The 13206-nt window shown below is 39.8% G+C and overlaps 1 protein-coding gene and 1 long non-coding RNA gene across 7 annotated transcripts in view; one reads left to right on the plus strand and one right to left on the minus strand.

Moving 5' to 3' along the window:
• gba (glucosidase, beta, acid) overlaps nucleotides 1-13206 on the minus strand; it is a 77422-nt gene that overhangs the window by 54378 nt on the left and 9838 nt on the right. The gene's annotated exons all lie outside the window — the stretch shown is intronic.
• LOC114646752 (uncharacterized) overlaps nucleotides 1-13206 on the plus strand; it is a 182404-nt gene that overhangs the window by 40236 nt on the left and 128962 nt on the right. The gene's annotated exons all lie outside the window — the stretch shown is intronic.

The following is a 13206-nucleotide window of genomic DNA, read 5'->3' on the forward strand; positions in this document are numbered from 1 at the left end:
GCTCATACTGTACACCTTGCCCAGTTGCTATCTGTGTACAGTGGAGTTGCATATTCTTCTCATGTTTACATGGGTGCTATTCAGGGTTCCTTCATTCTTAAATATTTGAGTTAACTGGTAAATTTGAATTAGTCTATTGCCAGTATTGGTGTATAAACGAGTGTATACAATGATGTACCCTTACCCCATTCAAAGCTGTGCACCTTAGGCTGGGTTTATATTTCACGCGATGCAACACATGCTGCAGCGGACACTCCTGCTACGCAAGCGTTCTACTGTTTATACTTGCACGCATACTTTACATAAATCTGGAGGAATCCACCAGGTGGCCGTGCGAGATATCACGGTTAGAACAGGTTCAGCTTCACTGTGTTGTGAATTGCCTGGAACACCCACTAAATTCTGATGAAACCTTACCGCAATATCTCTAAAAAGGATGTTTAATAATTAATTCCATCAATCCAGGGATGTGTCCATTACAGCTAGCATTGGGCACAAGGCAGAAACAATCCCTGGACAAGGCATCAGCTCATCACAAGGTGAATACAAGCACTCACATACACTGGCGTCATTTTAGTGTAACCAAATCTGCATATCTTTGGAAGGAAACCGGAGCCCACAGTGGAAACCCAGCAGGAAAACATGTAAACTCCAGGCAGGAAATATCAGCAACGTGACTCTCTGCATGACAGCAGCGCTACTGCTCTGCCACTGTGTCACCACCATGTGTAGAATTATTAACAGTGTTCATTATTTAAATGAAATTAACGATTTATCTGTAAAATGTAACATACATACTTTAATGCATTTCATTATGAAAGTGATAAAGTATAAATCTAATGATTCTAAATGCGCAGAGAGCTGGAATATCATACATTTAATGTGTTCTGTGTGGCTATTGTGGCCGTCAGGTCAGGAGGAAGCCCCAGAAAAAAAGACGGCACAAAAGATGGTATGCAAGACTTTTAAAAGTTCTCGTCTCATTACCATCGGGAATATGCAACACTTGAATATAAAAGCACCATTTTTTTTCATTTGTATGTCGGCATTTTGCTTCACCACATCGAATCATTCATCAAACATTGAAGCGCGCATATCGAACCTACTAGGATCCACATAAGCGGCTTTCTGTCACATGTAGATAGTAAAAAGAGGCTCTGACGTCACATTCCGACTTCATTACACTGCGCCCCCCAAGTTTTTGCTGGTACTGCAACTCGCGCACGTGTCCCGTTAATTTCTGAGGACCTGCTCAGAGGACGCTTCAAATGAATGCTGGGAATGCGTGGCATCCATGATGAGTGTGCGTACGCATTCTGAGCGTGAAGAATAAACAAGTCCTTACACCCACATGAAATAAAGCAGCTACTAGGTAAATATTTACATGAAGGTCAAATGTTGCACCAAGAAGTAATGATCTGTTATTAGTAGTGTAAACAAGTAGTCAGATTTTGAATGCTGTCTCATATCACATCCACTAAGAGCTTTGCAACTGCCTCTCCTGGGGGCAGACTATACAGAATATCCTAGAACAGGGGTTCTTAAACACATTCCTGGTGACCCACTGTGGCTTCAGGTTTTTGTTCCAGCCAACTTGTTTTTAATTGGACTCCTAGGCTAATTAAGTGAACTGTTAATTCCCAGATTCTTTGCTTAGTACAATTTTTTTTGTTTTTTTTTTTTAAACTAGAAGAGTTATACGAGAATAATTATTTTTCTTTAACAATATTTTCATCTTGATTTTCACTTTTCCAGGTGTTCTAATTGTTTAATTAATCCATTATTTACTAATTAGTGGGGTCTGATGCTAAAGTAGTTGCAGTCTCATGATTCATTTTTAATTATTATTAAGATACAATGAAGGGAGCAAACTGTACAAAGAAAGGGTGACATATAATGAAATCAACAAAAGAGAAACATTTCTAAATGTCTTGTAAATTCAGAAGAGCACAGCAGCATGATTTTATTTTGGGGCGGAGTGGTGGCTCTGAGGCTAAGGATCTGCGCTGGTATCCTGAAGGTTGCCGGTTCGAATCCCTGTCACTGCCAAAAAAGGCCACTGCTCTGCTGGGCCCTTGAGCAAGGCCCTTAACCTGTAATTGCTCCAGGGGCGCTGTACAATGGCTGACCCTGTGCTCTGACCCCAAGGGGTATGCGAAAACTACCAAATTCCTAATACAAGAAATTGTATAAGGCGAAATAAAGAACAAAAAAAAAAAAAAAAAAATTTAAAGAGATCAGTGCTATCAGTTGTTGCCACTGATTAGGAATCGGATTTAGAAAGAAGAAAAAAAAACAAAAAAACACACCACACACCTTAAGCTACAGTAATGAAAGTAATGGCAACAAATATACTGTATCCTCAGAGCAACGGTATAATTTGCAGGAATGCATGGTCCTAGTGGGTAAAAGGAAAAAAAAAAAACCCCAAGGAACTCTATCACAAAAGGTGAGAAGGTCCGTCATCTTACAGTACATCATCACTATTTTTGCATATATGAATTCACTGATCAGTCCACCCAAATTTGAAACAGGACCATCAAAGACTATGACCCAATGCCCATCTATTTTATTTCAGGCTGCTTAAGCTCTTCACTACTTGTGACAGAGTCAGAGATAGTCAGTGGACACTTGAAACTAAATCCTACCTCAGAATCACCAGCTCACAACTACACTGCTCAATAAAATTGAGAACAAGTCCATTAAGCTTCAGGAATATCAATCTCTCCAGTCAGGAAGCATAAGCAATTGGGATGATTTTTGGGAAAGGCCTGGATTTTTCAAAAAGAGATGGTCTTCAACCTAACTGGAGGGGATCTTATGTACTATCCCAAAATATGGCAGCAAAACTGCCTGGCTGACTGATTAGAGCACCATCCAGGCCGCAGTCATGTGATCTTAAATCACAGGCTATTGTTTATCCCACCTGTTACTGTCCTGAAGCTGTTACCCATAATCCCTGTTGTTGGGCATCCAGTAAATTTAGTCTTGATGCAAACCTTAAATTGATAACCAAAAAATAAGGTGTATAATTAGACCAAGAGATAAAACCAGACCCTCCACCAGGGGCATCTGTAACAGAAATTTACTTCAAATTAAAACAAAAAATATATCACCAGTTCAGAAAGCAGCATGCAGTTTTAAATGCTGCTTTTTGAACATTCGCTCTCTTGGCAGTAAAGCTGTTTTGGTAAATGGTATCAAGTACAAAATCTGATCTGTGTCTTCTCACTGAAACCTGACACTGTTCCCCTAGCTGAGGCATCATCAGATGGATACTCGTTCCTTCATAAGTCTAGAGATTCTGGTCGAGGAGGCAGCCTTGGAATAATTCATTGTAACAAAATGCATATCATGTCTAAAAATTTAGACGACTTTACATCCTTTGAGGCATTCATTTTAAATATTAAAACAGATTCCAACACAATTATAGTGCTAGTCTACAGACCACCAGGGCCATATTCATTGTTTATGACTAAATTTAGCAACCTTTTATCTGATTTGGCTATAAATTATGATCACATAGTACTGATGGGGGACTTTAATGTACACATTGATGTGGAAACTGACACTTTTAGCATATGTTTTACTTATTTGATAAATTCAGTAGGATTTTGTCAGATTGTCAAAGGTCCAAATAATTATAACCACACATTAGATTTAATTATAACTTACAAAGTTGATATTCAAAAATTAAATATTACTCCATTAAATTAAGTTATTTCCGATCACTACTTAATTACATTTGATTTAGTCCTGCCCTTGCCAACGCACTCACAGATTAAAACAAAGACAGTGCGACATCTAGATTGTAATTCTGCTTCAAAATTTATAGATACTTTGAGTAAGTCAAGTGTAATTGTGGAAAACCATTTAGATCAGAGGTTCTCAAACTTATTTTGTCTACCGCCCACTTTGAGAATCAATTATTTTCTAGTGCCCCCCAAAATTTTTAACTTTACCACATCTTAAAAATCACAAAAATTTCTCATCTTTAATAAACCTCACGTATGACAAAAATAGTGCTTCATTAGTTGGTAAAGTGGACTCATCCAACTGAATTGAGAATTGACTAGTCTTCAGATGATTGCACAATGAGTCCTCAATATTTTCAGCCATTTCATCAATTCGTCTTTGCACAGAACTATTGCTCAAAGGAATTTTTCGAATAATATCTGCCGCTGGTTTATGGAGCACAGTAGTTATTACTTCTTTTATTGCTGGTAAAATTAACTCTTCTCCAATAGCGTGTGGTTTGCCTGCTTGAGCAATTAACAAAGAGATATTGTACGAGGCTCGAAGTCCGTCATCGTCTTGCTTAGAAGCCGCTGAAAAAAGTTTTGATACAGTTGGCTGAGCTATGTACTTCTTTTCCAGGTCTTGAAAATAGGCCACATTTTTTTCTTTCTGATGCATTTTATTCAAATGATCTTGTAGGTTTTTTGACAAAGAAGGCACATAGGCGAAGATGGATTTGTGGGATTTTCAAGAAATCCGTATTTAATATATTCCACACTGTATTGCCATCTCTTCTTTTTTGCTTCCTACATGGTTTTGTCTTTACAAATACGTGAGTAAAGTATCGAGCTTAAAAAACTTTCTAACGATTGCGCGCGAAAACGCTAATGAAAATAAAAAGTATTACACGCTCTTATATAGGATTAAAATACAGCACGCACCGACAGGAATAAGACAAACATGCACAAACTCGTTTACCTCATTCGACGGAATTCGTACTGAGCAAGTTAGAACGGTAACCGTCATTTTTATCGAAAATAAAAAATATCAAATTAAAAAATGTCGAAATTTTAGTATAAATAAAAAATTGGTTTTGGGGTTAAGGCTAGGGCTAAGATTAATTTTTTATTTATACAAAAATTTCGACATTTAATTCGATATTTTTTATTTTCTATATTTTTTATTTTCGATAAAAACGACCGGAATCAGAACAAGTATCGATGATCCGGCCGCTTGATACAGGATTGCACAAATCGCGTTGTTTAATAAAAACTTGTTAAAACTTGATTGCTCATGGGCTACCTACGAAAGCCATGATAAATTATTTATATTTATACAATCAAACAGGACAGGAATAAGAACGAAATAATCGATGTAGTATAGTAGGTAGGTTTTGATTTTAGTTTAAATTTTAAAATATTTGAAAAAAAACACAAATCAGCCATCGCCCCCCTAAACCGGTTCAACACCCCCCAATTTTCTCTGGGCCCTTTAATGCCCCCCTGGATGCCTCCAGCGCCCACAAGGGGGCGTTATCGCCCACTTTGAGAAAGACTGATTTAGATCAATTAACATCAAATGTAAACGTGGAAAACAATTTAGATCAGCTAACATCACATTATAATGTGACCTTGTGAGATGCTCTGGAAGCAGTGGCTCCCCTTAAAACAAAAGTGATCAAAGCACATAGAAACTCTCTCTGGTTTAATGAAAAAACTCAAGCCCTTAAATTAGAGTGTTGAAAACTGGAGCGCAGATTAAGAACTACAAAGCTACATGTCTTTCAAATTGTATGGACAGTGTTAAAAAATATAAAAAAGCTCTCTTTAAAGCTCGCTCGGAATACTATTCTACAATACTAGATAGCAATAATAAAAATTCTCGGGTATTGTTTAGAACAGTTGCTAAATTAACAAATGGGAATTCAGATCTACAGTGCAAAATACCAACAGATATTAGCAGTACAGACTTTATGAACTTCTTCAATGAGAAAATTAAAAATAAGATCCCAGATATCAGCATCATCAGTACAAACCACATACTAGCTTAGCAGACCCTGCCTCACATTGCATTCAGCACTTTAGTCATTTTAATCCTCTAACTGAGCAGGAAGTCTTAACTTTAATTTCTAAAATGAAACCCACTACTTGTTCCCTAGATCCAGTGCCAACAAAACTAGTAAAAAGTGCAATGAATGTTCTTGCAGCGCCTATTCTAAACATTATCAATAGTTCATTATTGCATGGCACAGTACCTGATGCACTAAAAGTGTCAGTCATTAAACCATTACTTAAAAAGTCAGACCTAAACCCACACATACTAAATAATTATAGGCCTATTTCAAATTTACCCTCTCTCTAAAATACTAGAAAAAGTAGTCACCAATCAGCTTCAGTCACACCTTACGCATTACAATTTATTTGAGAAATTCCAGTCTGGTTTCTGCACTGGTCATAGTTCAGAAACGGCACTAACGCAGGTTGTAAACGACTTTCTGATATCCTCTGATGAAGGAAACTCCACTATAATTATGTTGTTAGATTTAAGTGCAGCATTTGACACCATTGACCATTCTATTTTACTGCACAGGCTAGAAAATGATGTTGGCCTTACAGGCACTGTGCTCGCTTGGTTTAGTTCTTATTTATCAAATTGATTCCAATATGTACACAAATGTGCTGACAGTACTCCATCATTATACACAGAAGTGAGATATGGTGTCCCGCAGGGCTCCCTTCACTGTTTTCACTTTACATGCTTCCACTGGGATCTATCATTACGAAACATAATGTTAATTTTCACTCGTATGCAGATGACACCCAGTTATACCTTTCATTTAGATCAAATGAAGTTTCTCCGATATTGTCTTTAATTAGTTGTGTTAGTGAATTAAAGGAGTGGATGGATGAGAACTACTTGTTTTTAAACACAGATAAAACAGATGTTAATTGTTGGAGGGAATGACGCTGATCACAACAATATTTTGTCATCATTTAACTCAGCTGTAATCCCCATTAATTTCACTGAATCAGCCCGCAATCTAGGAGTTATCTTTGACTCTAGCATGTCATTTAAAGCACATATTACAAAGTTGTCCAAATCATGTTTCTTCCATCTTAAAGATGTTGGGAAATTAAGCTGTTTTCTAAATAAACAGAATTCTTAGAAATTAATTCATGCATTTATTTCTAGTAGGACTGACAACTGCAATGCAGTGTTCACTGGATGTTCAAACTGTTCTTTATACAGCCTCCAGTTAATCCAGAATGCTGCTGCAAGAATTATTTCAAGAACAAGAAAATATGAACACATAACTCCAGTTCTTAAATCCTTACACTGGCTCCCGGTTAAGTTTAGGGCAGATTTCAAAATCCTCCTTTTAACATATAAAGCATTAAGTGGCCAAGGTCCGGCTTACTTGTCTAAACTTACCATGACTTACAAACCAGAGCGCACATTAAGGTCTCAAGATGCCGGTCTGCTTATGATTCCAAGGATTAATAAAATAACAGTGGGAGGTCGAGCTTTTAGTTACAGGGCCCCTAAACTGTGAAATGGTCCGCCTGCTACTATAAGAGATGCCCCTTCGGTCTCAGCTTTTAAATCCCGGCTGAAGACTCACTACTTCAGTTTAGCATATCCTGACTAGAGCTGCTGATTAACTGTACAGACTGTATCTCTGTTGTTAGTCATTAGCACTAAAACATAAGTAACATGATAGTTATAATTTGTTACTAACCCTCACCTATTCTGTTTCTCTTCTCTGTACTCAAATGTGGCACTTGGTGCCATGGCCCACCTGCCAAGTTGTTTTGTCTGCCTAAGGTAAAGTCATCCCTGATGGAGGATCACTGGAATCGTGGGGTAGAGGGGTCCTTTCATCGGATTGGATGGCCCAGCACTGTTTCAGCTGTGGAATGGCCAAATGGGGGAGGCAGCTTGATGGCTGAGGTCTCCAGGACTCTAAACAAATCCAAATCATATTATGCGATATCATCTACTGTTAAATTCTGCTCCGTACTTGTAAAATTATTTTTATACTGTATTGAGGATTTCTGTTGTGTATTGTATTGTATTGACCCCCTTCTTTTTGACACCCACTGCATGCCCAACCTACATGGAAAGGGGTCTCTTTTTGAACTGCCTTTCCCAAGGTTTCTTCCATTTTTCCCCTACAAGGGTTTTTTTTGGGAGTTTTTCCTTGTCTTCTTAGACAGTCAAGGCTGGGGGCCTGTCAAAGCCCATTGCGGCACTTCTTGTGTGATTTTGGGCTATACAAAAATAAATTGTATTGTATAAGCGATTGAGAATTGATTATCATCTTCACCTGCTTTGGTGCAAATCAAATTGACAACTTGTGCACTGAAGAGGCAACAGCAAGTCAGCTCAAGGGAATGATTTTGGAGGTGGTGGCCACAGACAATTGCTCCATACAGCTGTAGAAGGGCATTAACCTAGCAGAAGGACTGGCATCTGCACCTGTGTGTGAGGAAGAATAGGAGAAGCACTGCCACAGCCCTACCAAATGACCTTCAGCTGATTACTGGCATGCATGTTTCTGAACAATCAGAAACAGACTCCATGAGGGTGGCACAAGGGCTCCAATGTCCTCGAGTGGGATCTGTGCTCATAGCTCATCACCATGCAGCTCGATTACCATTTGACAGAGAATACCACAATTGGCAGCTTCGCCATTGATGCCCCTTTCTCTTCACAAATGAGAGCTGGTTCACATTAAACACATGTGGAAGAGTCTAGAGCAGGGATCTCCAACCTTTTTTCCCCTGAGAGCTACTTTTACAAAATGAAAATGGCTGAGAGCTACTCATGTTTTCTAATGTTTATTCTCATAGCTTATTTCAACCCAAACAAACTGAATAAGCTTGTTTTGCCTGAACATTTACAAACTGTTGGTGTCCACAACTCACATTTTGCATTAAAACATAACAAAAAATATTTAGTTACCCTGCAAGTGCATTATGTATGTCTGTATACATTTTCTAGAGTATCTCACACTACTGAATTAAAACATGAATGCTATCAAAACAAAACAATGCAATTGCAAATACACAGATATGTTACAAAAGGACAAATGAATAAGTAATGTCACTGTTTCACTTCACAAAAGTATTCACATGTCCAGTTGCATGTGTGATGTGTTTTTTAGTTTGTGTTTAGATGACTGGCACTGCATGGAGTCAACAAGAGAGGTGTATGGTGGAGTGTTGCCAATTAGGTTCACTCTTATGGAGTCATTTAAATGTTCATCTGTCAGTCTTGTTCTGAACTTTGATTTCATGAAGGCAGACTCAGAGATATGTAGACCCAAACAAAGCAGACATTTTCAGAGTTGCTTGGTGAAGATTCTTATAGTTATCTGGCTCTGCTAAGCTTCAGAAATGCTGAGAATGCTGTTGAGACTTTAACTGTACATTATTTTGAAGGTTTACTAATATAGAATATATAAAATATGTCTGTATGTCTGTCCGCTTTTCACAAGAGAACTACTTAATGGATTTAGATCAGGTTTTTTTTTTTCTATAATTTGCTTGAATATTCTGGTTGATTTTGCAACTTCTCTCATTTCGGTATGTGTCATAGTTTGTTTGTGGTACCGATTTATTTGCGCAAATCCGAGATCCACACAATGGGTCGGGGGGAGGGGTCTTCCTCACTCACTCACTCGCCAGCTTAGGGGTATGTTCCTTAACTCCGCTTAGCTAGCGAACAAGAGACCAATTGAATATCAACTTTATTTGATATTTAAAATAAAATGTTACTTAGGTCTTGATGAGTTTGAGTCCGGATATTCTCTTAAGTGTATGCCACATTGAAAAGATAGATTGCAATTAAGATTGTAGATCGTGATATTGTGTTAAAAGGATCATGATATGATTTTTTGGAAAGATTGCCCACCCCTAATTTGACTAATCAAATTTTCTAATTTACGTAGAATTCATTAACCCTTTGGCAAGCTACTTGGAAAGGGGTTGCGAGCTACCGGTAGCTCGTGAGCAACGTGTTGGAGACCCCTGGTCTAGAGACACAGTGGTGAACGTTATGCAACCTGCAACATCATCCAGCATGACCAGTTTGCCGGTGGGTCAGTGATGGTCTGGGGGTCATGCTAGGCCACGGTACCCTAACTGCTGTTTGGCCCTGAAGATTTCATACCGACACCTTTATCAAACCATACACTGGTGCAGTGGGCCCTGGGGCTTCCTGGTGCAGGACAATGCCTGGCCTCATGTGGCCAGAGTATGTAGGCAGTTCCTGAATGACAAAGGCCTGCATGTTCCCCAGACCTGAATCGAATTGAGAACCGCTTGGACATTATACATCAGTGCATCCAATGCCGCTAAGTAGCACCACAGACTGTGCAGGAGCTCACTGATGCCCTAATCCAGGTCTGGGAGGAGATCCCTCACGACACCTTTCACCATCTCATCAGGAGCATGCCCAGACATTCCCAGATGTGCATAAAGGCACATGGGGGCCACACACACTACTGAGTCACCTAATGAGTTGCCATGATGAAATTCACACAAGTTGGATCAGACTGTGATTTTCGGTGTAATGCTGAATCCACCCCTCAATGGGTTGGAGAGTTTGATTTCCCTTGTCCTCTGTTACATCATTTTGTTCTCAATGAATTACACAGTATTACTTAAAAGATTTTCCACTTGAAAACTTTGTTCGATATTGCTGGATTACAAATACCTGCACATTATTTATTGCAAACTCATATGCTTAAGATGACAAAATTATAAAAGACAAGAGTAGTTAGTTATCAGTAGCAGTGGCGACTGCTCTAAGACTACAAGGGAAGCTCCGCTTCCTCTACTATGTCAGAAAATAAATGCTCATATATGCACTGTCGTATTTATAATGGTTTTAATAAAAGTGCGCTAGAACGCGTTCAACTTCATGACTAGCTCGTTCAGAATCAGGTATTTATTGTAGATTGTTTGACACGATTTTCTTATCATACATTTCCGTGCAGCACAGCGCGTTAAACCCTCCTGAAGCCCAGCTTTACTGGAGCTCTATGGGCAAGCTGAGGAGCAGAGGAGCTTTTTTCACTGCAGAAAAGCTGGACGGCAATTGGATAAATGCACCAAAATCGTCACTTCCAGGGAAGCTCAGCTTCTCTGGGAGTGAATGGAGCAGTGGGCGGGCCAGGACGCTGGGCTGCTGCATGATGATTGGAGGAGCTGTTTAAAGGGCGGAACCCCTTTTTTGATTGACAGCATGTCTTAAGTATACATCTGCACTACAGAGATTCGAGTTCAGTCCCACGTGGATTTGCAGGTGAAGTCGTATGACAAACTGCTGCACTCTGCATTGTTTGCTGGTGATATAAACCATTTTTATTTGTACAAATCATTCTTTAATTAATAAAAAAAAAAATATATAGCGTTCTTGACTTTGCTCCTTGTTTCAGCATTGTAAAGTTAGTTCGTTCATATAATTAAAGTAGCTCGTGGAAGGGGAAACTAGCCAGCTAGCAAGCTGTGCATAATGGCAGACGCAGACTGTGCTAATATTGTTGACCTGCTTTTGGCAAAACCATTTAGTAGTCTTCCTTACAAGGACAGACTCAAAATTAAACGGCAGGGCAGACCAATGCCCAAGACTGATCTGGTGCAAAAATCAGGAAAAAATAACAGGTATTTTCAGCTCTCCTGGTATGACAAGGTGAACTGGCTGACTGGAAGTGCTGTGACAAAGAAAATGTACTGTTGGCCATACCTCTTGACGAAACCTTCTCAGGGAATGGGATGTGTTTGGTCAAACGTGGGTTTTGGGGATCTGGGTAACTTTGACAGGGCATACAAAAGGCATGAAAAGTGCAAACATGTGAGTTCATGTGCAAGGTTAAGTTGTCTGGGCAGGGTCAGGGTTGAACATGCAATCAATGAAGGTCTTCGCATTCAGGTGGCAAAACATAATGAAACAGTAAAAAAAAAAAAAAAACAGGGCCTTCCTAAACTGTCTAATTGATGGGACTTCCTTGCTTGGCCGTCAGGAGCTGGCATTCAGGGGGCATGATGAGAGTAGTGAATCAGCAAATAAGGGGAATTACAGGGAATTTACAGAAACATTAGCTAAATATGACTCTGTCTTGGCCACACAATTTCAGTCATCAGCTGTGTTTTCTGGTATGTCCCACTCAATCCAAAATGACTTGATCTCCGCTCTCGCAGCCATGGTTTCTGATCATATAAAAGGTGTAGGGATGCACCGATACCGAAACGGGTATCTGGTATCGGCCTCGATACCACATTTTCTAAAGTACTCGTATTCGTTAAAAGTCCCCCGATACCGGGGACTGATACCACGGTCTGAGAAATGTCTATGTTTGAGCGGCGTGTAAGGGGTTAATCACAGGCGCCGAGTGCCCGCCCCCAGGCCCCGGCTGCAGCTCAGAGCGGGGAGAAGGCGAGGCGAGAGATGTCAGCCGTGTGGAACTATTTCAAAGTGAATGAAGACGACAAAACAAAGGCGGACTGCAAATTGTGCTCAGCGAAATTGTCCAGAGGAGGCTCAAAAGGTAGCGCATTTAACACAAGTAATTTAATCAAGCACCTAAAATCCCAACACGACAACGAGTACAAAGAGTTTACCCATGCTTCTAAACCAACACAACCCACGCTGCAGCAAACTCTTGCAAGACGAGAGAAAATGTCCAGAGACAATCCACGTGCTGTGAAAATAACACAGGCAATTATCGAGTACATTGCATTGAGTGACCAGCCACTCTCGGAGGTAGAAAATGTGGGATTCCTGCGTCTCCTCCATGTTCTGGAGCCCAGATATGATGTCCCAAGCCGCCGCTACATGACTGACACGGAGCTGCCTAAACTACACAACTCCGTGAAAAAACATATCCACAGCCTACTGCAAGCCTCCTCTGCGTTTAGTTTCACCACGGATTTGGACAAGCAGTGTTAGCCCCGTGTCGCTAATTAGCCTAACCTCCCAGTGGATAGACGAGAGTTTCTTGTTTTTTTTTGTTAAATTATATGACTAAAGCTGTTACCTGTAAATTTAAATCATGTTTTTATTAAGTACTTGGTATCGGCAAGTACTCGGTATCGGCGAGTACTGAAATGCAAGTACTCGTTTTCCAAAAAAGTGGTATCGGTGCATCCCTAAAAAGGTGAAATTCAGACTGCTCCTTTTTTTTGCATGGCAGGTGGATGAAGCAACTGACATATCTTGCCATGCCCAACTGTCTGTCATTGTTAGATATGTGGATAGTGCACGTAAAATTCAAGAGTGCTTCATTGGATTTTTGGATGTGTCAGGGGGTCGAGATGCTCAGTCTGTGTTTGAAGTTTTAAACGAGAACATGCAGGGCTACAGTTTTAGAGAAAAACTTGTGGCACAAACCTACGATGGGGCTGCTGTCTTTGCTTCATCTCTCAATGGCCTACAGGCCAAAGTTAAACTAATAGCCCCTAG

Source organism: Erpetoichthys calabaricus, chromosome 2 (assembly GCF_900747795.2).
Source record: "Erpetoichthys calabaricus chromosome 2, fErpCal1.3, whole genome shotgun sequence".
NCBI lineage: Eukaryota > Metazoa > Chordata > Cladistia > Polypteriformes > Polypteridae > Erpetoichthys > Erpetoichthys calabaricus.